This window comes from Nanorana parkeri, unplaced genomic scaffold, assembly GCF_000935625.1.
Source record: "Nanorana parkeri isolate BGI_ZX_2015 unplaced genomic scaffold, ASM93562v1 scaffold1358, whole genome shotgun sequence".
NCBI lineage: Eukaryota > Metazoa > Chordata > Amphibia > Anura > Dicroglossidae > Nanorana > Nanorana parkeri.
In genome coordinates this window covers 46,800-61,338 of record NW_017307626.1, presented here as the reverse complement: position 1 = coordinate 61,338, position 14,539 = coordinate 46,800, and the positions used below count along the sequence as shown (strand labels likewise).

At 40.3% G+C, this 14,539-nt stretch overlaps 1 long non-coding RNA gene across 1 annotated transcript in view; it reads right to left on the bottom strand.

The window, feature by feature from the left end:
- The window catches only part of LOC108797875, a 21,622-nt gene extending 7,741 nt beyond the window's left edge, over positions 1-13,881 (bottom strand). The window contains exons 1-2 of the long non-coding RNA XR_001941911.1: positions 12,794-13,881; positions 1,921-1,927 (exon numbers count right to left, since the gene is read on the bottom strand). This is a non-coding gene — a long non-coding RNA (uncharacterized LOC108797875). The remainder of the gene's footprint in view (positions 1-1,920; positions 1,928-12,793) is intronic.
- Between the last annotated feature and the right edge of the window lie 658 nt (positions 13,882-14,539).

Sequence of the window (14,539 nt, the reverse complement as noted above, 5' to 3'; positions counted from 1 at the left end):
CATAGGACAGGGGTGAAGGTTTGAGTACTGCAGAAGCACCATCAGCCATCACCCCTGTATAGCCTTAGAGATGGGTACTCTAAAAATGGAGGGATGAAAAGCTCAGACGCTTGTAAAATTCCTCTCTTTTTTAGATAATACCACAGTTATAGAGAACTTTATATACAAATGTTAATGTGTATTGTGGGGAGGGGTAACCTGGATTTCTTTAACCTCTTGGCTTTCAGGGAATTTCTGTCAGTTCAGTGGTTAAAGATTCCTCCCTTTAATCCCCTCTTTTTCCCCATCAGAGATGATTCGACATTTGATAAAAACTGCATGGTATTACTTCAGCTAGTAATACCGGGCAGGAGTGGAGGAGGCAAACCTATCTCCTACAGTGCTTTATACATCCTCAAAGCTCTGACCTGCAGATATGTTGGTTTATTCAAATATATATTGAAATATAGCTATATATAGATTTTTTTTCTCTCTTTTGGTAAGACAAAAAAATTATGTGAGATTAACTTCTTCACTGCTGGAAAATACTACTGGGGCTCTGAAGGGGTTAAAGGACTCTGCTATGACTTCATTCTTTTTTTTCAGAATCCGCTCTCTGTCTCAGAACACTCTCAGGTTCTATATGTTCCAAGCTTCTGGACCCTAATCATTATGCAACGTAAGGCCGAGTGCCTAGGCTCACCAGTAAACTGAAACATATAGGAGTTGTGAGTACAGACACCCCCCCTTTCCCCTTTTCTGTCCATAAGATACCCCACCTGATTATCTGTATATTTATAAAGAAACAAGCAGTCACATGACTTTGTCAGTGTACATACAAAACACAAAATGGAAGTCTTTGCTTGAACTTACTCTGCCTGAATTTGTGCACAAGTTGTTTTTCTCACAAGTGAAGAAAGAGATTCTGCAGAAATATATATATGTATATATTAATATATTCATATATATGTATGCATTTTGGCCTGGGGTCATCATGTCACTGTACCCCTTTCCTGCCATTGGATTGTAGACATGAAACCCTTGCCATGCGGGAAGGGTTAAGGAGACACACTAGCTGCGTCAAAACACAGGGTTAAAACAAAGCTCAATCTCCACATTTTCTTGTATTTTAACTTTTTGTGGGAGGGTCTGTATATTTAGGTCTATATATGAAACACAAAACTAACAAAAAAAAGAAAAGTTTTTTCATTTTACGGGTTTCCAAGCAGGTCTTTCTCATTGTGTCTCTTCAAGATAACTCATTAATTACTGTGTTAGGCCACGAAGGCGGTACAGTTCATTATTTAGACAGATCTATATGATAAGATTTTTATACTTCTGGTGGGACATGGAAATATGGCAGAAGTGGACTTGTCACCTGCACACTGTGGTGTGGCCATTTTGTTATGAGAGCTGGTGATCAGACGGAAGTGAGAGGCATCACTGAAATACTTAGCATGATTTTGTCGGTCATGTCTCAGTGGTGCGACTCAACGGACTGAATGTTTTTAATAACCCAAAATTGCTGCCATCACTGTGTACAGGTGGTAGATGCACTTAAGCTTGTCTGCACTGTACATTACAGATGCATTATAGGTTGTATTCTATTGCAGGTGTATTATATTACTAAGGGCCTGAAAGCCAGATGATACCAGCCTGCCTGCTGACAGCCCTAATCACAGGTGACAGCCTGAATGTTTTATCCACAAAGTACCCCCTCACTCAGGTTAGACTAGAGTTCAGCATCAGGGATGGTTGAGAAAACGCTGTAGTCATGAGGGAGGCCTAGAATCCTGTTAGCTAATCAAATCCAAAGACAACGGCAAGGTTTGCAGGATTTCCTCACATAGGCAATAAGAACATTGCTTGGTTTTTAAAGATCTATGTAAATGCCATCTTATTACGATATTTGCTTCTTAATGGTGCAAATGTATCTGCAACATTATGCCTGCACGTTAACAGCTAGCTTGCAACCTAAGTTGCCTCTGTATTGTGTGTATAGATAAATATATATATAGTGTATATTCAAATACTATTGTATCATGCTGAGTGGAAACCTTATTATATGGTTATTAAAACCACCAGTGCTTATGTGACTAAATCTTGTAAGCTTGCACTTGCAAGTAGGCCTTTGGATTACCATAACAAGGATTCAAAGTGGACTTGTCCTGTTGCTCATATGCAGAAAGGTTCAGCCATTTTGTATGAGGCCAAACATTTTTGTAGCCTATTTACTACAAACCAGTAACTATGCTCAAAGAGTTATGCAATCTTTACATAGCAAGTCAACAAGCTGCATACTCTGACATACAGGCCTGTTTGCACAAAGTGGCTGCCTTGATTGTGTATGGGTGATTGGTACACTTGGTAAAAAAAAAAAAAATGATGCCTTTTGCTGGACACGGTCACGTCTGTTAAACCCCTCATACTATAAAATCTGTGTTACTGCCCCAACCCACTTTCCTTTCCAGCACTTGAAGGGTTACCAGGCAGGGCTCAGTAGAACAGCTATGCAAGTGGTGTTTAACTACCGTGGGTTAAAAAAGTGCTGTTTATTTACATTCCGTTCATAGGGCAATCTGCTCACAGGGAATATACTGGTGATGAGTGTGTAGCTGCCCAGAGCTACCAAGCCTATTTTCCAGTACAACTTGGAAAGTGAAATCCAATGCCTGGTCTCTGTGGGCACCAGCAGTTTCTTCTCTCCAGTTCTGATTAATCAGTCCTACTGTTCAATGTCAGGGAAGCATCACAAGGAAGATCAGGCACAAGGTTCTTCCTTCTTTCATGTTTTGGGTGCATTATGAGGGAATGAAAGGGAAAAACCGGTTGCTTTGGGCAACAAAAACTGTTCAAGAAAGTTAAACATAATTAATAATTCACATAGTCATACTGAATAGGTCAGACATTTCTTGGATTGCAAAGCATACACAGTTGTATATGAGAGCTAAAGATCACATCTACAAATGCATCTAAAGGTGTCCTCACAGTTTTGGCTTACATTACAAAAATTGCCATGGTGAACCATTTTGGCCTCTAGCAGGATCCTTTTGCTTAGATGTCTTAGAGGAAAATGCTGATGTTTTTTCAGTAAATACACATTTATATGTAGGGTCAGTGCAGGCCAATGTGGTTTTCTGAGAAGAAAGCACATTAAAGGAGAACTATGGGGTCAGTGTTTTTCCCCATAGTTCTCCTTAGGGTAACGGGAGGACACAAGCTAGCGTCCTCCCGTTACCCTAAGCTCAGTATACCGCGAGCTACAGCTCGCGGTATACTGAGACGCCGGAGCGGATCCCGACGTAGATGACGGGATCCCCCCAGCTGCGTGAGTGACAGCTGGCTCTGCCTATCTATTCCGCCAGTCAGCGCTGGCAGATCAGAGCGGGGAGAGGGGAATCCAGCCCCTCCCCCTGTCACGGCAGAGAGCTGTGACAGGATCGAGAGGCGAGCGAACCCGGTATGTGTTCGCTCACCTCCCGATCTACTGAGCCGACCTGTGACAGTCTCATTGTCACAGGTCGGCTAGAACTATGAGGTGAGTGAAAAGCACTCACCTCATAGTTCTCCTTTAAATATTGCTGCCCATGTTCCATAATACACAAACTCTTGATTCACACTTGCAGTTTGTTTTTTTCACTCAGGTCACATCTCACCCAAAACCTCCATATGAAATGAGCAAAAATGGCTGTCCCCAAGTGTTTAAAGACTATACACATAAATATATTTTTTAAAACTATGAAATCCTATTATTTATGTTCATCTGATCACACTTTCACATATGTTAATAACAAATTTAAAGCCTGTAGTTTTTATTCTAAGATATGTATTTATAAATGTAATTAAGAGCTCTACTATAGTAAACAATCTATGATTTCAGTCCAATACTTTGGTAAGTTATAATTTAAAGGGACACTAAACTCAGGAGCTAAATCTTAAATATACATTCAAGAACCTTAACTATTAACAACAATGTATCTTATTTGTGTATCACTCAACTGTAGATCCTCCAATCACCTCTGAATTCATACTGACACTGTCTTTCCTTCTGGTGGGTGGGTGGCTACCTTTGCTCCCCACGGTCCCTGTGTGTGTTGTAAAGTAGTCACCGCTCCAAGCTCACTCCTGTGATAGACTACATTCTCACATTTAGTTTACTAATTTGTATTGATATTGTAGTCCATCACAGAAGTGAGGTTGGAGTGGCGGCTACTTTACAACACACACAGGGACCATGGGGAACAAAAGTAGCTACCCTCCAGAAGGAAGGACAGTGTCAGCACCATTCAGAGATGATTTCAGGATCTATAGCTGAGTGACACACAAATAAGATACATTCTTGTTATTAGTTAAGGTACATGAATGCATTTTTAAGATTTAGCTCCCGAGTTTACAGTCCCTTTAAATGGGATTCCAGGAGGATTGGAAATGATCTAACGGAATAGAACCCATTCTATCTCTCCCCGCCTATTCAGTCTAGCTGTGTCTACACTAACATGAGTTTTCCATGTCCTGGGACCATTTAGCCGCATTGCACACTGCTAAACACATGTAAACGTAACTAAAGCCAGAAACATCTAAGAACAGGAAAAATTATCTGGGAAGCATACATTTTTTTTATACTTCTCACATAACTTTTCCTGTGTTTAATGCAGGAGCCTGTGTCCATGGGGCCTTACACGTTACTTCCATGAGCTAGAGGACAAGCATCCATCTGAGAGATCTCACAGACGATTTACGGGTACTTGTAATTTGCCACTTTTCCTGCTCTTTCCAAACTTTAAAAAAAAAAAAAAAAGTTTTGGCTAGACTTATACTTTAACACTGAGGGGTTTATTTTAGTGTTCTCACATAAGATTCACTCAACCCAAGTTTCGCCCCCTTTTTAATAGAAAAAATTAGTAAATCCTGGATGAAAATTGTGTGAATCTTGTATGGAGACATCTATAAATTGACCCCTAAGTGCACGCTTACATAGAAGATGTTGCCTTCAAAATACTACAAAGATCAAGCCCATGGCCTTCCTGTTTCCAGAATGTGGTTGAATCGGCCCTCTCATGATTGAACAAGCATATATGAAATGCAGTCTATCGGTGTCCTGGAAGCCGCAAATTAAGTGAAAGCAGCAACAACTTCCAACAAGTTTGTTTAAAAAAACTGCCAATTGTGCCAGTCCATATAATACGTGTTATCATACTCTTGTCAGTACAGGAACGCCATTTATTTAGGTCAGTATTTTGGTGTAATAAAGACCTTTTGTCACCATAATATATTGGTATGCTGCCATTAAGTCAATAGTATACAAAAATGATTCTACGTATGAGTATGAGTGACAGAGTACGAATATTGATGCACTATTCTATATTTTTGTAGAGCGGTATTAGCGGGAGTTTAGCAGCATAGTAAGCACTGTGTACAGCTATGCAGGTAGAGACTGTCCCTATTTATGCATATGCAAAAGACTGTTATCGGGTTGTATCCTGTACGGACTGTACTGCAGCCCTGTGCTGTTAATACTTCTGTACAGAGAGCCTCATTTATCAAAGTGCTGAAAAAAGAACTGTTTACGGTTTGCATTGCCCACAGCAAATACTAAGAATATCCTTTCATTCATTCTCTTCATACTGGGACTGACATGGAGAGTTTGACTGGATGACACAGGCAACGCAAACTAAGACAGTTTCCCATGAGATTTATTCCACCCAAAAGTGATATTTCAGACATTGGTCACTGACTTTCTACATGTATTGTGGAGTACAGTGGCAGGATTACTCTGCCATAGTTCCAGCCCTACCTTGAGCCATTTCCTATCTCCTGTTGCATTCTCTGTAATATAAAATAGATACATATCCAACAGGGAGCAGGAGACCCTCTCATAATAGCTGCCGATCACAAAGAAGCACTCGGCATTCTAATAGTCAACACAAATAAAACCAAATCTTGACCGTATCTTGCATTCTTGATAGTTTTAAATATATTTTATTAAGTTTTGGTGTTATTGTTGATACAATAAATAGAATCCTATGGGATGTTTGCTGTAACAAGACATGCACAGCTTGTGCTGTGCATCACTGAGAGTCTGCACAATGGAACTGCAGGTTTTGTGTTTGGAGATAGTCCTGTCTTTTGGAGTGCTCAAGTGTAAAAATGTTGATCCTGGGGTGCCCAAGAGATATGTAGGCAGTCTCCAGCATCTCCCATAAATTGAAATATCCGTTTTGGATGGAATGATCCTTTCATAAATGAGGGCTCGTGTCCTAATTTGTTTAAAGTGCAGAAAAGGCACCATATGTGACCCCATTATCAGATAATAGAACAAAACCTGATAACTGGGCCACTGGCGACTTTCATGGCACAGAGATACCAAGCTACGATTGTTAATGTATTTGCAGTCATCAAACAACCATTGTAGTTGTCTTCTGTGTGGAAGTATGGTGCCCATGTCAAGGAAGGCCTAGCACAGCAACAGTTCACCCCTCTGCATTGTGACATGCATTCCCACAGGAGTAACAGGCTCTATTTTACGTTCTGGAAGACAGTGGAGTAACAGACAATACATTGGAATGGGTCGGTGTATACACCTTTGTCTTTTACTATAACCACCTACACCAAGTGTAAATGACGGCTCTTTCCACCCACACGAATCGGCACAGCTTGAAATATCATGGGCATGCCACACACCACTTGTCTGAATCAGCACTCCAGGAAGACTGATTTTTATTTGTTTAGATATACCTACCCACAGCAACCAAATGCAGTTCACACTAACTATGATAAAGTGCTGAAAGATTGTTTCCGATCGGTTGCTTTTAAGGCTGGTAGAACAGCAACTGAGCCCTACAAGGGTATTGAGTAATGCAGTGCAGGATAATGTGATTCCTAGAAGCAGGATCTGTCTACTGAAGTCAGATCAGTGCGCGATACATTTTGATTGTTTTTTAGGCCTTTTAAATCTATCTAAAAGTATTAAACGTAACTATCCTTGGTAGGGCATGCAGTGGACAGCACCCACCTCATGCCAAAATAGGGCAACTTTTTCAGTGTTTGCTTCCCAATATCTGGGGGGGGTTCCGGAGCAGAGATTTCCCACATTTTATTCTGGTTCTTCCCTGTGTACAGACTGCCCAGTCTCTTCATTTTTTTAACCTGCTGTGGTACCTACCATGTCACACACTGGTATGTGTTCGCTCACCTCCCGATCTACTGAGCCGACCTGTGACAGTCTCATTGTCACAGGTCGGCTAGAACTATGAGGTGAGTGAAAAGCACTCACCTCATAGTTCTCCTTTAAATATTGCTGCCCATGTTCCATAATACACAAACTCTTGATTCACACTTGCAGTTTGTTTTTTTCACTCAGGTCACATCTCACCCAAAACCTCCATATGAAATGAGCAAAAATGGCTGTCCCCAAGTGTTTAAAGACTATACACATAAATATATTTTTTAAAACTATGAAATCCTATTATTTATGTTCATCTGATCACACTTTCACATATGTTAATAACAAATTTAAAGCCTGTAGTTTTTATTCTAAGATATGTATTTATAAATGTAATTAAGAGCTCTACTATAGTAAACAATCTATGATTTCAGTCCAATACTTTGGTAAGTTATAATTTAAAGGGACACTAAACTCAGGAGCTAAATCTTAAATATACATTCAAGAACCTTAACTATTAACAACAATGTATCTTATTTGTGTATCACTCAACTGTAGATCCTCCAATCACCTCTGAATTCATACTGACACTGTCTTTCCTTCTGGTGGGTGGGTGGCTACCTTTGCTCCCCACGGTCCCTGTGTGTGTTGTAAAGTAGTCACCGCTCCAAGCTCACTCCTGTGATAGACTACATTCTCACATTTAGTTTACTAATTTGTATTGATATTGTAGTCCATCACAGAAGTGAGGTTGGAGTGGCGGCTACTTTACAACACACACAGGGACCATGGGGAACAAAAGTAGCTACCCTCCAGAAGGAAGGACAGTGTCAGCACCATTCAGAGATGATTTCAGGATCTATAGCTGAGTGACACACAAATAAGATACATTCTTGTTATTAGTTAAGGTACATGAATGCATTTTTAAGATTTAGCTCCCGAGTTTACAGTCCCTTTAAATGGGATTCCAGGAGGATTGGAAATGATCTAACGGAATAGAACCCATTCTATCTCTCCCCGCCTATTCAGTCTAGCTGTGTCTACACTAACATGAGTTTTCCATGTCCTGGGACCATTTAGCCGCATTGCACACTGCTAAACACATGTAAACGTAACTAAAGCCAGAAACATCTAAGAACAGGAAAAATTATCTGGGAAGCATACATTTTTTTTATACTTCTCACATAACTTTTCCTGTGTTTAATGCAGGAGCCTGTGTCCATGGGGCCTTACACGTTACTTCCATGAGCTAGAGGACAAGCATCCATCTGAGAGATCTCACAGACGATTTACGGGTACTTGTAATTTGCCACTTTTCCTGCTCTTTCCAAACTTTAAAAAAAAAAAAAAAAGTTTTGGCTAGACTTATACTTTAACACTGAGGGGTTTATTTTAGTGTTCTCACATAAGATTCACTCAACCCAAGTTTCGCCCCCTTTTTAATAGAAAAAATTAGTAAATCCTGGATGAAAATTGTGTGAATCTTGTATGGAGACATCTATAAATTGACCCCTAAGTGCACGCTTACATAGAAGATGTTGCCTTCAAAATACTACAAAGATCAAGCCCATGGCCTTCCTGTTTCCAGAATGTGGTTGAATCGGCCCTCTCATGATTGAACAAGCATATATGAAATGCAGTCTATCGGTGTCCTGGAAGCCGCAAATTAAGTGAAAGCAGCAACAACTTCCAACAAGTTTGTTTAAAAAAACTGCCAATTGTGCCAGTCCATATAATACGTGTTATCATACTCTTGTCAGTACAGGAACGCCATTTATTTAGGTCAGTATTTTGGTGTAATAAAGACCTTTTGTCACCATAATATATTGGTATGCTGCCATTAAGTCAATAGTATACAAAAATGATTCTACGTATGAGTATGAGTGACAGAGTACGAATATTGATGCACTATTCTATATTTTTGTAGAGCGGTATTAGCGGGAGTTTAGCAGCATAGTAAGCACTGTGTACAGCTATGCAGGTAGAGACTGTCCCTATTTATGCATATGCAAAAGACTGTTATCGGGTTGTATCCTGTACGGACTGTACTGCAGCCCTGTGCTGTTAATACTTCTGTACAGAGAGCCTCATTTATCAAAGTGCTGAAAAAAGAACTGTTTACGGTTTGCATTGCCCACAGCAAATACTAAGAATATCCTTTCATTCATTCTCTTCATACTGGGACTGACATGGAGAGTTTGACTGGATGACACAGGCAACGCAAACTAAGACAGTTTCCCATGAGATTTATTCCACCCAAAAGTGATATTTCAGACATTGGTCACTGACTTTCTACATGTATTGTGGAGTACAGTGGCAGGATTACTCTGCCATAGTTCCAGCCCTACCTTGAGCCATTTCCTATCTCCTGTTGCATTCTCTGTAATATAAAATAGATACATATCCAACAGGGAGCAGGAGACCCTCTCATAATAGCTGCCGATCACAAAGAAGCACTCGGCATTCTAATAGTCAACACAAATAAAACCAAATCTTGACCGTATCTTGCATTCTTGATAGTTTTAAATATATTTTATTAAGTTTTGGTGTTATTGTTGATACAATAAATAGAATCCTATGGGATGTTTGCTGTAACAAGACATGCACAGCTTGTGCTGTGCATCACTGAGAGTCTGCACAATGGAACTGCAGGTTTTGTGTTTGGAGATAGTCCTGTCTTTTGGAGTGCTCAAGTGTAAAAATGTTGATCCTGGGGTGCCCAAGAGATATGTAGGCAGTCTCCAGCATCTCCCATAAATTGAAATATCCGTTTTGGATGGAATGATCCTTTCATAAATGAGGGCTCGTGTCCTAATTTGTTTAAAGTGCAGAAAAGGCACCATATGTGACCCCATTATCAGATAATAGAACAAAACCTGATAACTGGGCCACTGGCGACTTTCATGGCACAGAGATACCAAGCTACGATTGTTAATGTATTTGCAGTCATCAAACAACCATTGTAGTTGTCTTCTGTGTGGAAGTATGGTGCCCATGTCAAGGAAGGCCTAGCACAGCAACAGTTCACCCCTCTGCATTGTGACATGCATTCCCACAGGAGTAACAGGCTCTATTTTACGTTCTGGAAGACAGTGGAGTAACAGACAATACATTGGAATGGGTCGGTGTATACACCTTTGTCTTTTACTATAACCACCTACACCAAGTGTAAATGACGGCTCTTTCCACCCACACGAATCGGCACAGCTTGAAATATCATGGGCATGCCACACACCACTTGTCTGAATCAGCACTCCAGGAAGACTGATTTTTATTTGTTTAGATATACCTACCCACAGCAACCAAATGCAGTTCACACTAACTATGATAAAGTGCTGAAAGATTGTTTCCGATCGGTTGCTTTTAAGGCTGGTAGAACAGCAACTGAGCCCTACAAGGGTATTGAGTAATGCAGTGCAGGATAATGTGATTCCTAGAAGCAGGATCTGTCTACTGAAGTCAGATCAGTGCGCGATACATTTTGATTGTTTTTTAGGCCTTTTAAATCTATCTAAAAGTATTAAACGTAACTATCCTTGGTAGGGCATGCAGTGGACAGCACCCACCTCATGCCAAAATAGGGCAACTTTTTCAGTGTTTGCTTCCCAATATCTGGGGGGGGTTCCGGAGCAGAGATTTCCCACATTTTATTCTGGTTCTTCCCTGTGTACAGACTGCCCAGTCTCTTCATTTTTTTAACCTGCTGTGGTACCTACCATGTCACACACCAGCATCTACCAACACCTCAGATCCTACAGAGTTTATGCAGAATACATTAGGTGGTATAAATTATCTCGCAGCCTTGCTTGTGATGCATGCACCATTTGCTGATTGATCTGCAGGTTTATTAGTCACCCGTGACGTTGCAGTGCCACATTCATCTCTGTGCCGTTATAACACACCCCCACCACTCGGGGGGAGCTTATGTCATGTTCTTTGGGGGTTGTGAGTTCTCATATTGCCTTTGATCCCATCAGTTAGGTATCTTTGTAGGTGATATTAATGTCTTGTTCTACCACAGCTATGTGCAGGGGTCATTTATACTCACACTTGGGGTTCTTTTTCAGTAAACTTTCTGTATAAAGAAAATTGCATTTTTACTTTCCCTCCACCTACCTCTGTGTACTTTCAGTGAGCTTACAAAATTCCACAGACAACATAGGGTAACGGATCATTTTGCAATGTTTTTTTTTCCCAGCCCCTATAAGGGTTCATCCTCTAGGTCCTATATTAGGATTCCCAGTGGTTTTATAGTTGCTGTTTTCTTTTTTTTATATATGTTTTGTTGTTTTTTTTCTAGGTCAGCTCACTGCCCTTTTCACGAAAGGGACTCTTGTGTACTTAGTAAAAAACCCAGATTTTGTTGTAAACCCTGTTGTTTATTCCATGTGTATGCCTCAAAGGAACCTCTGGTTGTACAGGAAGTGTGGTTTGAGGAGAGGAAAGATGACATTGGACATATAAGCATTTACCTAGGTTGTATAGGTTGTTTGAGATTTTACAGTAGGTTTTATCAGTGCAGACGTATTGAATGGATGGTGACTGGCTATGGGGGTGCTAGTGGGGGTAACAAAAATTCCCCTTTATATGGCACTTTTTACTTATCCCAAATAACCAGGTTGATACCCCAACCACTGACATGCACAACCCATTTATATTGCCTTATCTGTCCTCAGCCCCATCCTAACTTACCCCTGTCCTCTCCCTAGACTCAGGCACGGTTTGCTTACACTAAAGAACTTTATATTCTGAATAATATATAGACTAGGAATGAGCAAGCCTGGCATCTATTATGGGCAAGACTGGAGGATTCACATGCCATAGGCCCAGCCTACGCCATATGTATAGTATAAGGGATTACTTGAGCATTGGCCATCAGGATAGACTTAGTGCTGGGCTCCTATCTAGTATAGGGTGACCTTTTGTCTGGAACATATCAGGTCAGGCTTAGTTAGTGTTTCATATTAATGTAGAGTGGCCTGTAGATATTCTTCTCAACTCTCTAGTCTTTACACTTGTTGCCCCATAGAGTGTTAAGAATTTAGCATATAGAGGGGTAAGGCAATACTGGGTTTATATTGAAATGTAGGACAGCGTCAGGCAGTCCTATAGCTCTCTATTAGGCCAAGATTATTCGACACACCTCCTTGAGGTCTATTGTTATCATTTAAGTGTCTTCTTAGCCCAATATATTTAGCTTTTCTCCCATTTTTTTTAGTAGTGTTCTTTCCGTTTTTTATAGTTTTTGTTTTGCAAAGCACCACACACCATAGTTGGTCAGCACTGCCTTATAATTGAATTTGGAGGTGGAAATATACTTTTCTAAACTTAATATTTGCAATACATAGTACTACAGAGTATAGCAGCATTGCCTGGTGTTCACTTATCAAAATGCCTTATAGACACGATGTACAAAATGTGTAGCAAGAAGGGGCCCAAAAAAACTGGAGAGAAGATAAAGTGAAGGTGTGGTCTGCAGCAGCGAAAACTTCCACCTGTCTTTTCGCTACTTGAGCTTACAAAATGAAATCATCCGATCGAATTGCTCTGCAGAATGTCTATGCTTTATCATTACTCCATTTGTTATATATGAGCCCAAAGCAACCTCTTGCACCCTTTAGATGAGTATATATCAAAAAAATCTGTTTTTACAGCATGGCACTAATGGTTTAAACAATTGGCAATGAAAGCCAAGCAATGGTGCCAATCTCTAAAATGCTATACATGAATTTATATTAAGTTTAGTGTTGATAGCAAAGAGAGTAGATTTCCACTTACTTATTTTGCCTTTTTGTTGTTTTTTTTTAAATTGGAAAAATGTATAAACCCAAGGAATTGTTTACCCCAAATGGGAGGTTTCTTTCCCTCTTCATGCCATTAGGAAGGGGAATTCACCCCCTTCTGCAAACTTATCTATGCTTTGATGTTCTATGAAACAAGAAAAACAAAAAAACAAAGGGGGTTAACTGTTGTCTAGTAATGTCTGTGTCTATGTATCTTTTCAGGGACTCCCCCAAACCCTTCTCTTTTCCAATTTCTCTCCGTTTCCCCCCTATCCTACAAAGAAATATTGCCTGTCTATTTTTTTACTGTAATCTTTATATGCAGAGAGCCTATAAATGCTGTATTAAAAAAAAAGAAAAAAATGAAAATGCCATGCTAACATTTAGGGTTTTTTAATGTCTTTCTCCCATTTCCTTCTCTATAGTGTTGTGCTCCTGATATTTCTTGAATTGAACTGCTCTTTCAATGTTGAGGTGGGGGGGGAGTCAGTCTGCACCCAGAATTTTCAGAGAGTGTTAGCACTTGTAAGGCTGTCCCACTGCCTGACTTATAAATATGGCAGTGGAATGGTTCTATGGAGGGGAGTGCAAGCTCAGGGCTTTTTGGTATGTTAACTCTTTCTATGCGGATAAGGCTGATTCCCCCACCCCTCCTATATATTTTTGTTTTTATAAGCTTTTACTTCAGTAAAATAGGCTAAGTTATTAATATTAAACATCATATACACACACAACTTACCTCAGATCAATGGCAGGAGGGTGATAACGTGAGAATGGAGTTGGGGGGAATGAATAATCTAACCGCCCACCTCCTTGCCCTCTGTCCGTTACCCTCTGAAATCTCCTCCCTAAATCCATGTTGTTCCCTGTTTTCTAGATATTCCTCCCCCCACATGCTTTGTTTTATTTTTTATGGTCCCGTTTTTCGAGGCCCGAATGTCCTTTCCACCAATAAACTGTAAGCTTTGTAATTACGTGTTGCAATGCATTCTGGGTCTTGTCTTTCTTTTTTCTGGGGTGAAGGGGGAGGGTTGAACTTGGAAATGGTCATTGATGAAGTGTGTGTTTCAGTCTTCTACCTCAGCCAAGCCACGGGATCTAGTTAACACATAAGCAGGGAAGAGTTAGAATTTCTGTCAGGTATTTGCATTTGTCTGTGACCCTACTGAGGAGATGGTCCCTCAACGTCTTGTCTTTGTAATGTCCATAAAAAGAAATGGGGGGCTGATATCACCAGGACATGGAGGCACAGACAGCAATGAAACCACTGTCAGAAGCTCTATCCCTTCGTCACTTACCCTGTTAACATTTGCTTTGGTCCATGTCCCTCTTGGAGAGATATCCAGGAAGTGATGAGAAATCTCTCCAACAGAAACACAGACCGCAATAATTTGACAAAGGCTCTAACCCTTACACAGCCTATCCAAAACAAAATACATTTTGGCTGGAGTTAAGCTTTAGGCTTCATTCAAAACTGCTGTATAGTGAACTCTACATTTCATAACACACGCCCTTCTTTAGGAAGAGTTTGAAGGAGGAACTGCCTGTGTTGACACAAAGATATAGATCAGCTTTTTCAAACCTGCATTGGAGGAATGAAAGTTGAGCAATTATC